The sequence below is a fragment of the Pararge aegeria genome, chromosome 2, assembly GCF_905163445.1.
Source record: "Pararge aegeria chromosome 2, ilParAegt1.1, whole genome shotgun sequence".
Classification (NCBI taxonomy): domain Eukaryota; kingdom Metazoa; phylum Arthropoda; class Insecta; order Lepidoptera; family Nymphalidae; genus Pararge; species Pararge aegeria.
In genome coordinates, this window is record NC_053181.1 from 867,919 (window position 1) to 880,282 (window position 12,364).

Genomic DNA, 12,364 nt, shown 5'->3' on the forward strand with positions numbered 1-12,364 from the left:
CCCCGACTGCGGTTAAAATAATAGATAATACAAGAGTCAAAGTCAAATATTTCTTTATTCAATTAGACACATCGATAACACGTTTGATGCGTACATTACATGTAAAATATGACATAGAAGTGAGTTGATGGCGATAACTAAATTCATCAACTTAAAACTAAAGCTTCGAGGGTTCCAAACGCGCCCTGGTCTAAGAAGAAGCCCACAATAAACATAGCCGGTTATTATTTTATTTTTTTCTTTCTTCATGTACCTTTTTTTTGTTTCATTTGTGTATAGTTCAGTTCAGTTATAGACTATTTTTTTATAATAAAGTTACTAGTATTAGTAACATTAAACATTGCTCCGTAAAACAGGCAAAAGCAAAAATAGTTTCTTGGTTTGCTTTCTTAAGCTACGATTCAGCAGATAAAGCATAACGTAGCATAAAATCCACATGTGTATAAAGTTTCTGGAAAAAGCATACATTTGACAAGATGAACTGAAACTGCTAAATTGTAAAAGGGCACCCATCCACGAAACAGGAATACCTAATGTAGGTACCAACTGCCATCGGATACATCGAATCTGTAAATGTTTTTTGTTACTTTTTTTTTTAAATTATTACAACTGACGATTCACTGTCTCGATGTTAGCGTAAGCTGAGTTCACGCGTGCAGATATCGGTTCCATGGTGTAATGGTTAGCACTCTGGACTCTGAATCCAGCGATCCGAGTTCAAATCTCGGTGGGACCTAACTTTTTAGCCTTTTTTTTTATTTTACTACAAGTTAGCTCTTGACTGCAATCTCACCTGGTGGTAAGTGATGTCTCGTTCAAAAATGGTTATTTTAGGAGTAAGCCAATTATATTACCCCCATGCGCCTAAACGGTTTCTACGCGGCATCATACCGGAATGCTAAATAGCTTGGCGGTATGACATTATCGTAGGGTACAAGTGACCACAGCTGAAATCTCCCGAGCTGCCTTTGCCGGGCATCGAACCCTGTACCTGCCGCATATAAGACCACAGAGCATACTAATACGCTAAAGAGTTCGGAAAGCTACTTAATACTCTATAGCAAAACATTAAGCAATCACTAAAAATAAAATAAAAAAACATAATCCATATTCCTTTCACGGCGCACGCCGAGCGCGTGGCACGCACTCGAGCGGCGCGCGACCGCGGTATTATGTTGCTGAGTAATGAGCAAAACGCATTATTGCTCAGCTCGACTCAGCCGGTGCTCAGTGCTCAGGTACTTAGCAAAATCCCTTGCGGCGCTCGTTAAAGAAGTGCAGTTTAGTGTTTTACTTGCTTTGGCTTTGAAGCTTTGATGTTAAATAAGGCCTATTACAAGAACTAATTTGTTTTTTTAATAAATATTTACCATTATACTGGACGTAGGTGACATGGACGAATAACTAAAAGTAATTTGAAGCTGAAACGTAAAATTCTGAAATTTATTTTGAATTCAGCTATTTAACAGTTAGCATATATTACTTCACGAAATAAAAACTTTGTCCGAAAACTATAGTCCATTTTTACTAAGAAAAAAGTTCGACATTGTCGTTTGTCTTTGTGTTATATGGCATGCGATTTATTCAATATACAACAAAGTAGTAATTAGTACGAAGGTACGTAACTTAAGTAACTAGGCAACCTTTAACATCGAATTTAGGAGTTAATTCCAGGAATTATCATTTCAATTACGATGATATTTTCCAAAAACTCCGGGATCCATTAAACTTTTATATTATTTACAAGTAGGAGGATTTTAGTTATGCTTTTAGAATATTGTTATCTTATATCTTTAAACGAGCAATTCTTGTTCTTCTTGTTGGGTTTCGGGGGCTATAAATCGATCTAGCTAGGATTCATTTTTAGAAAATGTTATTTTAGTTTTCCGGGAATAACCGATTTGGTGCAACGAAGTTGCACGGGTCAGCTAGTTTTGGTATTAATAAGGGCTTCCAAATAAAACACTGTCGTCCAAACTGAGTAGCCATGGCGCGGATGCAACTGCCTGCCATCTCGTTATGTAACTAACTAACCCACAAGTATACAAGTTATAAGCCACCAGTGTAGTATCTATACGAGAGATTTATTATAAATTCATATGTATGTTACCTTTTCGTGCCTGAACCGTCAACCTGAGTATGGAAAACATTAGGTAAAAAGGTAAATTGCGTCTTTCCTAAAGTACTTGAGATACTTCTAAGCCTGGAAATACCGACAAGTCACGAAGGATTCAAAAAACCTTTAAAATAAGTTAAAATTACTTTGATTTTTGTAGATATTTTTAGCCTGAATAAATGATTATTATTATTATAACTATTAAATTTTGTGACAAGTCAATTGTTAACTTCAAATCCTACCCTATATATTCACTATTGCAGGTATGGTATTTTTTCCGTGCCATTTGTAACACGCGTCACAAGGGGTGGGGGCATCTCTGCCCATTATTACGGAAAAAAATTTACAACTTATCAACAACTAAAAAAATATATAGTGAACGCAATAAAGTTCGTGCGCCTGAATTAAGCGCACGCTTTCCATAAATCTGTAATAATTACGTCAAAGTACACACAATCAAACTTATTCCAGCCAAAAAAACAATACAAACACAACCTTATTCCAATCATACAGATTATAATTTTCCATAGCGTTAAAATCAGTATGTTAAAGTAGAGGCATTGCCAAAATAGCAAAGCCATCTTTATATACCATTATAATAGAGTTTGTTTTTGTTTAACAATATTCTTGAACTTGTCCAATTAGTTAACATAATTAAAATGTACCTTAACGTAGTACAGTAGGGTATAGTTTGGTTTACAGTAAAGGGAGTCAGTCAGTGATATTAATTCGCCGGCACGTGCCAGAGGAGTCGTCCGTGCGACCAAAGGCGCCAACTCTTTCCCACGTTGCGCCCTCGGGCGGGAAAACGGAGCTTTCCAAATATTTTAGCTGTACTTATTTTGATGAAGTGGTATAAAACCCGTATTGTGTTTCTATAATTAAATTTGCTTACAATCAAGGGAATGCAAACTTCTTAATTTACTAATAGACGGCGGTAGTTGTTAGGGAAGAAAAGCTGTGTTGGTTTTTTTTAGCAGTAGCTTTTTGTGATAGAGCTCGTACGGGATACGTGTTTATTTCTGCCGCTAAGTAGCATTGTTGCAATGCTGTGTACCGGTCTGAAGGGCGTGGTTGCCGGTGTAAGTACAGGCATTAAATAAATAAATATAAATATACTACGACATAGCCATCTAGACCCAAAGTAAGCGTAGCTTATTTTATGGGTACTAAGATGACTGATGAATATTTTTATGTTATATACATATATACTTAGAATATACATATAAACACCCAGACACTGAAAAACATTCATGCTCATCACACAAACATTTTCCAGTAGTGGGAATCGAACCTACGACCTTGTACTCAGAAAGCAAGGTCGCTGCAAACTGCGCCAATCGGCCGTCGTCGTAAGTTTAGCACCTTCACACAGGGCAGCATGTTGCAGGATTTCGTTTTTGCATGCCCTGTGAAGTTTTGCTGTCTTCGCTCCCTCTTACTTGTAGTGGAATAAAAAAAATAAAAGAACTTTCCGCAGTATGTAGCTTATTTTGTTGTCAACTGAGATACAGAATCGGCTTGCCGGTTTAATTAAGGCTAAACTTATTCTTAGATTCGGCTCGTAGAGTGTCGGTGGATGCCGATAACAAAAAGCTACTGTACTCAGCATTCAATTATGATTTTTCGCGCGCTGTATTCTGATACAAACAGCCGCACCTCTATTTGAGCCGCCATTTGCGTAGCATCCATCGCTTGTAGCGTGGCAACTGTTCTGTGTGTAAGTAGTTATTCTAAGTAGTTATTTACTAAAAGTATGTTTTAGAGAATGTGCTGTGGTTGCGGAAAGTTTGATAACCTTCCTGGCGCATCGGTGAGCGCTGTGAATCTAAATGGGAGGCTCCGGGTTCGATTCTGGCAGAGGCAATTCCAGAATTAATAATTTCCGAATTTTCTCTGGTCTGGTTTGGTAGGAGGCTTCGGTCGTGGCTAGTTACCACCCTACCGACTGAGACGTGCCGCTAAGCGATTTAGCGTTCCGGTACGATGTCGCGTAGACACCGATTAGGGATATGACTACCATGCTCCCTAACAGGTAAGCCCGCTACCATTTTAGACTGCATCATCACTTACTACCAGGTAAATTGGCAGTCAAGGGCTAACTTGTAGTGGAAGAAGTTGTCCTTGCGCACGTCTTGTCCTTTTTATGTAAATATTTTAATTTCTGGTACTAAATAAATAAATAAATGGGCAACGTAGGTTTTGTGAGGAAAAGTTGGTGATATCTTAGCTACAATAATTATTATTTACATGCAAATAAAATAACAGGTTTTTTTTCACACCACTCGCTCGACGACGCCTTAATACCTAGCCTTGTATTGAAATGTCAAGTACTTCAATCCATCATACAGGCTTAGCGGGTAAGTAATGTTGTACTGGAGTCCCATGGAGGGCTTTTATGATTTGTATGATGAGCATCGCGCACGGCGTATCTGAATACGCCCCTAAACCCTATACTCAGCATTCTAGATGGAGCACCCTTGCTACGCTCGGGATTTACCCTAAAATCCCTCGTTTGCTTAAGATTTATCCCGGAGCCCGTAACGACATGCTTTACCCCCTCGTTGAATAATCTTCTATTTCCCACTAAGGTGCGGATTCCCAAGCGGTGATAGCGCAGTGGGTAGTACCTCGACTTTATTTTCGAAAGGCCGAGTTCGAATCGCAGCACGCAACTCTAACTTTTTTAGTAATATAAAATATCACTTGCTTCGACGGTGAAGGAAAACATCGTGAGGAAACCTGCATGCCTGAGAGTTCTACATTATGTTCTCAAAGGTATGTGGAGGCCACCAATCCGCACTGGGCCAGCGTGGTGGACTACGGCCTTAACTCATTCTTATTGTGGGAGGAGACCTGTGCCATGCAGTGGGCCGGTAATGGGCCGGCAAATCTATTAATCTATTGTGTGTAATATTAAACCCATAACCCTAATAGGTCTCTACCCAAAAGCGTATCGGAACGCTATACCTTTTAGCGGCACGTCTTTGTCAGTAGGGTAACAGCAAGCTACGGCCGAGGCCTCCCACCAGACCCGAATTCCGAAATTTTAAATTCCCAAATTGCCCCGTCTGGAACCTGGGACCTCCAACTTAAAACCACAGCGCCTGCGAGGTCATCAATGGTATTGTAAACAATATATTACCACTAACTGTAACCGCTGGAATGAAGAGTTAACGGAAAAAATGAACGTTAAGTCTATAAAATAAATATATTTTTTTGAAAACTTCACCGTTACATCGATAGTTCATAAATGTTTTCATTTGTTAATTCGCAATAATAGTAATAATAATAATAATAATCTTTATTGAAAGGTAATTAAAGTATTCAGTACCCAGTTATTAGAATATAAAAAGATAAATTAAATAACAAAATAATAATAATAAGTAACAGTATTGCAATATAAAAATATTGCAAACTCACGTCCGCCATTATAATTACATAGTTTGTCTTAGTTTATGGGTTAACTTAATCGCTGTTGCTTTCTTTACGTCGTTACTATGTGGCATTTTCTGCTTCCCTGGGTTACAGTATCCCATAATAAAAGCTACAGTCATCATCATCAGCAGCCTGTGACAGTTTACTGATGGGCTAAGAGTATCTTCCCAGGGTTCCGGTAATCACCATTCTGGGCAGACGGGTTGGTGATCATAAAGTTAAAATAGAAGTCAGATTTATCAAATGTTCTGTTACTTTCCTAGACGTATCGTGTACGTCATCCGCTGCAGATATTCGTTCTATCAACACTCGATGCTTACGCAATGTCCTAGAAGCGACAGTGTTTTACGTACTCTGTTCAATTTCAGTAAGTCTAGTTTAATACAGTTATTTGCAACAACAAAGGCCCGGTTGTCACTAAACACATTAACTTAATCTTTAAGCAGCCATGAGCTTGTCAACACGGCTTCAGCACCTAGCTTGGGACTCCAACGTAAATTGGTTCTGTGAGCAACGCGCTTCTTTTGATAAATCTATTATTTAAAGGAGCGACTTATAATGACTTTGATAGAGTGTAGATACTATATTCTATTTCAGGCATTCATTAGTAGTTGGCGTGTGCAAATGTCAGGGGTAATACTCATTAGTGCGGGCTGGTTAAGGGGTGAAGCATACTGGGAAATGTATTATCAGGTTACCTATTAAAACTTAGCTGTTTATACCTCAGAATTAAAAAGGATTTTGCGGATCTCGCGGATTCTAATTTCTAACGAGGGTGATTATACAATAGCATAGCATACTATGCACTGTTAAATGAAATATATAATAATAAATTAAAGTTTTTTAAAGTGAAAACCTGTCAAGGCGTTTAGCGCTCTAGTTCAAATTCTTCATTTAAAAAAAATATGTACTATAACAAAGTCAAAGTCAAAAATAAATTTATTCAAGTAGGCTCATTGGTGGCACTTTTGATACGTACATAACATGAGAATTACGCGGTAGTGAGATGACCATACCACATACTATAATTATTATTTATGGCAGTTACTAAATATAAGAGATAAAAGATATAAACTTTATTTATTCTTTAAAATATTTGTTTTACAAATTAACCTACAATAAACTATTTAAAACTGAAATTTAAAGCGTCTTCAAAACCACACCACACCACCATATGCTTCTTTTGATTTAATATTTTAAGCAAATTCGCAGGGAATGCAAGGACTTACGTACGTACGTAATCCTGTAATTTGCCTGTAATTACTCAGGCAACCACGTGCTTACGACTGGAATATAGCAATGCTTGGCGGCTGCTGAAATAAAAATGGCCGTATCTTTTTTTTTTATGCAACTACGAGTTAGTCTTTGACTGTATTCTCACCTGGGTGTAAGTGATGATGCAGTCTAAGATGGTAGCGGGCTAACCTGTTAGGGAGTATAGTAGTCATACCCCTAATCGGTTACTACGCGACATCGCACCGGAACACTAAATCGCTTAGCGGCACGTCTTTGTCGGTAGGGTGTTAACTAGAAACGGCCAAAGCCTCCCACCAGAATTCTATCAATATCTAGTCTTTCCACGGATGAGCTGTGTCACAAATAGCTGCTACTACTATAACTAGCATACCAATATTTTTATAAAATCTCTTGCAGGTACAAGATTTCTTCATTGGTGCTATGCTCCTTTTGGTCTTAGTGTGACGGTATATAGCACATAGCCTTCCTCGATTAATGGGCTATCAAATACTGAAATATTTTTCTAATCGGACCAGTAGTCCCTGAGATCATCGTAACTAAAAAAAAACAAAGTATCTAGAAATTAATAAATTTTATTTTTTTATTAGAAGACTTAATAAATTGTTGATACTAAAATCGTTCTGGAAGTCTATCACGCCTATGTTGCCTCCATCTTGTGATCTTCTTCTTCATCTTCTTCTTCCTCTGGGCTTGTCTCCGTACTTGGTCGGCCGGAACCTCCCGTTGAACGTAGTGTCTCTGGTATGGCTCCCCGCTGGGTCACTCCAGCCAGCCGAGCTCACTCCAGAAGCTTAGCAACAGAGCATTTATATACATATATATTTAGACGGCCGATTGGCGCAGTGGGCCTCGACCCTGCTTTCTGAGCCAAGGCCGTGGGTTTCGATTCCCACAACTGGACAATGTTTGTGTGATGAACATGAATGTTTTTCAGTGTCTGGGTGTTTATCTATATATAATAAGTATTTATGTATATTATTCATATTATAATTATTCATCAGTCATCTTAGTGCCCATAACACAAGCTATGCTTACTTTGGGGCTGGATGGCGATGTGTGTATTGTCGTAGTATATTTATTTATTATTTATTTATCGCCCAAAAGAAATGTGTCCGAGCAATGTCCGGCGCAGCACCCCTTGATACTTCTAAACCGCTGTTCAGGAAGCTTAATTTGTTAACGCTCCCGTGCCTTTATATTTTTAAAACTTGTGTATTCGTTAAAAAGCATCCTCATCTGTTTCCTAAAGCTCATAATGTGTATCCTGGAAGAACAAGAAATCCAAATAGGTTGGTCTTAAAACACCATCCTAGAACTGTGCTGTTTATGAAAAACTTTACTGGGAATAAAATACCAAACAACATAAAGTCATAACCATTCGCGCCATTCAAGAGAAAATTATATGAATGGCTTAGCTCTAAAACATTTTACAGCATAAATGACTATTTGCAATTTAGAGAATAACCTTATCAATTTATGTTTATTTATTATCAGCCTGCCTATATCCAATGTGCAAATGTTATATTTCAAAATAAGATTTTAATCGTTATTATTTAATGTGACAATTTATTAATCTAAGTGTTATTATTATATTCTTTTAACATCAATTAGTTGGGCGGTCATAACTATTTTGTAAAATTGCATGCCAAATTACTAACAATACACTGTGCCCTAAATTAACATGTAAAACCTCATTGACGTGTATTTTGCAATAAATGATTAGTAAATATTATTATTTAGTATATAAAATATAATGTCATCCAAAGACAGTTAGCAAAAATTTTTATCCATAAAAATATTAATTCAGATTATGGTTAGAAAGAAACGACGGTTAAGGTAAATCTGAAGGATCTTTAACTTTTAAGTCGACGCTTTAAGATAAAACGCTTTCGTTTAAACTTGCTCGTTAGCACTTTTCGTTAATGCTTTAATCTTTAAAATACGACTTCTTGAGAAGATTTAAGAAGTATTTTTCTACGGTTTTTGAAATATATTTTATCATTTTTACACACTTGTTACGTGAGCTAGCGGGTTTTCGATGTGGATTATAAATTGTTAAACAGTAAAATTGAGAGAGACTTGTTTTTATCCTACTATAAGTTAGCCCTTCCTCTCTGGTGGTAATAATGTAGTCTTATATAGTAGCGGGCTAACCCGTTACTGGCTGTGGCACCACTAACTAAATAAGTTTTTACGGGGAATTGTATCGGAACGCTAAATCACTTTTTAGCACGTCTTTGTCGGTAGGGTGGTAACTGGCCAAGACAGAAGCCTCTCACAAGATCGGACCTGAGAAAATTATCCACGAAAATTTTAAATTCCCACATTTCCCACGCCGGGAATAGAACCCGGGACCACAAATTGAAAGACCACAGCACTCACCACCGCCCCAAAAGTTACTGAAACGCTAATGCCCGTTTTCAATCAAACCTAGCATCGCTTAAATCGGATGCCTAATGAGGCGATGTCTATAGAAATAAAAAGATCACCAAGTCTTAGGTGAAAACTATTGGTTAACGGTTGATGTATGAATAGGGCGCCTAATCTAATGAGATCATTAGATTAGGCGTTACTTATTAAGGCATTCGCTTGTCCTTCGTAAGTGAAAATAGATATAAATGTCACATGCAGCCTAGTGAACCATACATTTTTGTGACCTCATGTCTGTACTAATACTTACTGCCTTCTTAATATTATTCAAAGCTAAAAACTGGGTCGAGTAAACAGAGGGACTTAGCACCATTTTAATGTAGGCCTGCATAAGTTAATATTTGGCAAATAAAATTGCAGAGATAATGTTTTAAGGACAAAAAAGTCGGTAAAGTGAAATAAGACTGCATCTTGTTGATTCCGTACTGTACATTGAAATTTACGGATGGACTGCAGGGCTTCTTCTTCTGCAGGGCTATTCTATATCTCAGTTGATGCCAAATTCAGTTGATCACTGTTAAACATTGCCATCAAATAACACCGAAATAATTAAAATACATTACGTTATTGTATCGGCCAACCGAGTTGAAATTAACTCAGTTGGAAACTTAGGTTACAAAATGCAAAATATTTATTTAACAGACTTTTTGGTCCACAGTGTCTTACTAAATTTGGTGTCAACTAAGTTACGGAATCGGCTTGCTATATCTGTTAACAACCATAATAGAGTTACATTTGTTCGGAAGTCTCGGCCTCAACTCAGAGTAACGTTTTGACATTTTTTTTCCACTTTTTTTGGGTACGATGCACTATTCACAATAATGGCGAAATGAGAGTTCTGTATGTGTTTAATTTTGTGCTCTAAACGAATATAAATGGGTACCGGCAAGCCAATTAAGGACCATCCATCTATGAGCCCGCTGTTTTGAAATAAGATTAATTTTTATTTACGATGGCTTTGCTACCTTCTTGATTTGAAGTCGGTTAAAAATAGGGAAGTATGTTGTGTACTGAAATAGCCGTAAACGAACACGCGTAATAAATGTTAAGAGAGTATGTGAGTAGGTAATGTAAACACACAGTTATCTATTTAAAGTAACATTTAAGGTGCGTCATATATGGATCATATACAGGTGAGAGACGTGGAAATAATGTGTTTTTGGGTTCCGTATCCCAATTGGAAAACTGGTAGTTTGAGCATTTTTTAATAGTAATAATTGATGGACCAAGCCGATGATAGAGTCACTACAATCGGCATTATAAATTTTTGATAGTAGGTGGAAAACCATCGTCTGTAAACAGAGCCAAACTTCGCAGAAAAGAGTCTAACAAGTTAGGCGCAGGTGTTAAGCCTCATGCGCTTGTAATTACACCGGCAACCACGCCTGTCATAGCGTTACAAAAATGCTGGTTAGCGGCAGAAATATGCATGGAGGTAGTACTTACATTGATGAGCTCTGTCACAAAAAAATTGACTGCTACTAAAACAGACTATCTAACTTGTATGTCACAAGCATTTTATATAAATAATTTGGCTGCAATTTAGCACATTTATAGAGAGAAAGATTTTATCGTTCTTACACAGTTTTCCAAAGAATATAAAACAATATTGCACAATGAAAAAATACAGAATTAAGAACATACAGAAACCGTGTACACTAATATTGAAGCATCAAAAACCACTCCACTATAGTAGTGTTTCTCGAACAGGCAGTTAGTAACCATTTAGCAATTGCCACTAATAATGTTACTTTTAATGTTCTAAACGTTTACCGGAAAATAGGAAAAATAAGTGAGCTAGCACCATTCCGTGGGTGTGAAGGAACTGCAAGCAACATTGGCTCAATCCCGCGCTCAGGGCCCGCGATAAAAGCTATGCAATAGCTTGAAAATAAAAAAATATTAATAGGTAGAAATATTGTATACTAGTCGTAACTATAATTGAAAGGAAAATAACGGAACATTAAGTATGTGTCTTTTTTAATGCTGGATTTTATTTTTGCAATTATTCATGGTTATCCATTTTATCATCATCATCTTCATTAACCCTTTACTAATGGGCACCGGTCTCATCAGTGACCGAGAGGAGAGGTTAAGATTGTAGTCCAACATGCTGGCCAAGTGAGGATTGGGAAACTTATTTGAGAACATTATGAAGAAGTCCCAGTCATGCAGGTTTCCTCATTTCCTCAAAAGTAATAGGTGCGTGCCGAGGATCGCACGAGGACCCTCCGAAAGGTATGCCGAACGTTTTATATAAACTTTGAACTTATAGAGAGACATCTCAAAGATTTCATTCGGTAATTTGTTATAATGTAATATACTATTGCCCTTGAATGAATTAGCAATTTTATGTAGTCTAGTAAACTGCGCAACGAGTCTATTTTTGCTTCTTATATCATCCATTCGTCCATTTTCTTATTAAAATTTTATTATTTTTATGTTATACCTTAATTGTGTAGTGATGAGAAAAGGAGGTCTTATTAGGAGACTGTTCTATGAAATGGAAAGTACTCTATACACACCCGAGATGTTTACGAGAAGAATGTAGCGAAGGTTTACTTACTTTTTCGAGTTGAATGTAATATTTTCCACATCAGTAATGCGTAAAAGGTGCTATACCTACTATAGATAGAAGTACACAACTAACTGAAATAAATTGACAGGCCTTTTGTACAGGAAGCATTGTAAATAAGTAAGCGAAACTTTAAGAATTGGTATGATAATGCTATGATAATGATTTATAATAAATTACCAACAACTTTAAAAGGGTTACGGTTCTTGAACTTCAAAGCTAAATTACACGACTGGTTGTTGGATAAGTGTTATTATTCTTTGCCACGAAACATTACAGACTTTTTATTTTTCTTATTTTTGATTATGACACACAACTAATACACTTTATAATGCTACCATGTCGCTACCAATTTTTATTATTTCTAATATATTTGCAATTGAGTGACGATGTATACTAAATTAGAATACCTAGATGCTTTTAGATTTGAATGTCGTAAACTGCGATTAAACATGTATAATAATTTGTCATGTTTAAGCAAATAAATTAATTTGAATTTGGCATATAAACTTATACACTCGTATTGCCCGCTGTGGAGCAAAAATCCA

At 36.8% G+C, this 12,364-nt stretch overlaps 1 non-coding gene across 1 annotated transcript; it reads left to right on the top strand.

Moving 5' to 3' along the window:
* The first annotated feature begins 664 nt into the window (after nt 1–664).
* On the top strand, nt 665–736 carry Trnaq-cug. Its single transcript has one exon. It is a non-coding gene; the product is annotated as a tRNA-Gln (tRNA).
* Nucleotides 737–12,364: the final 11,628 nt, after the last annotated feature.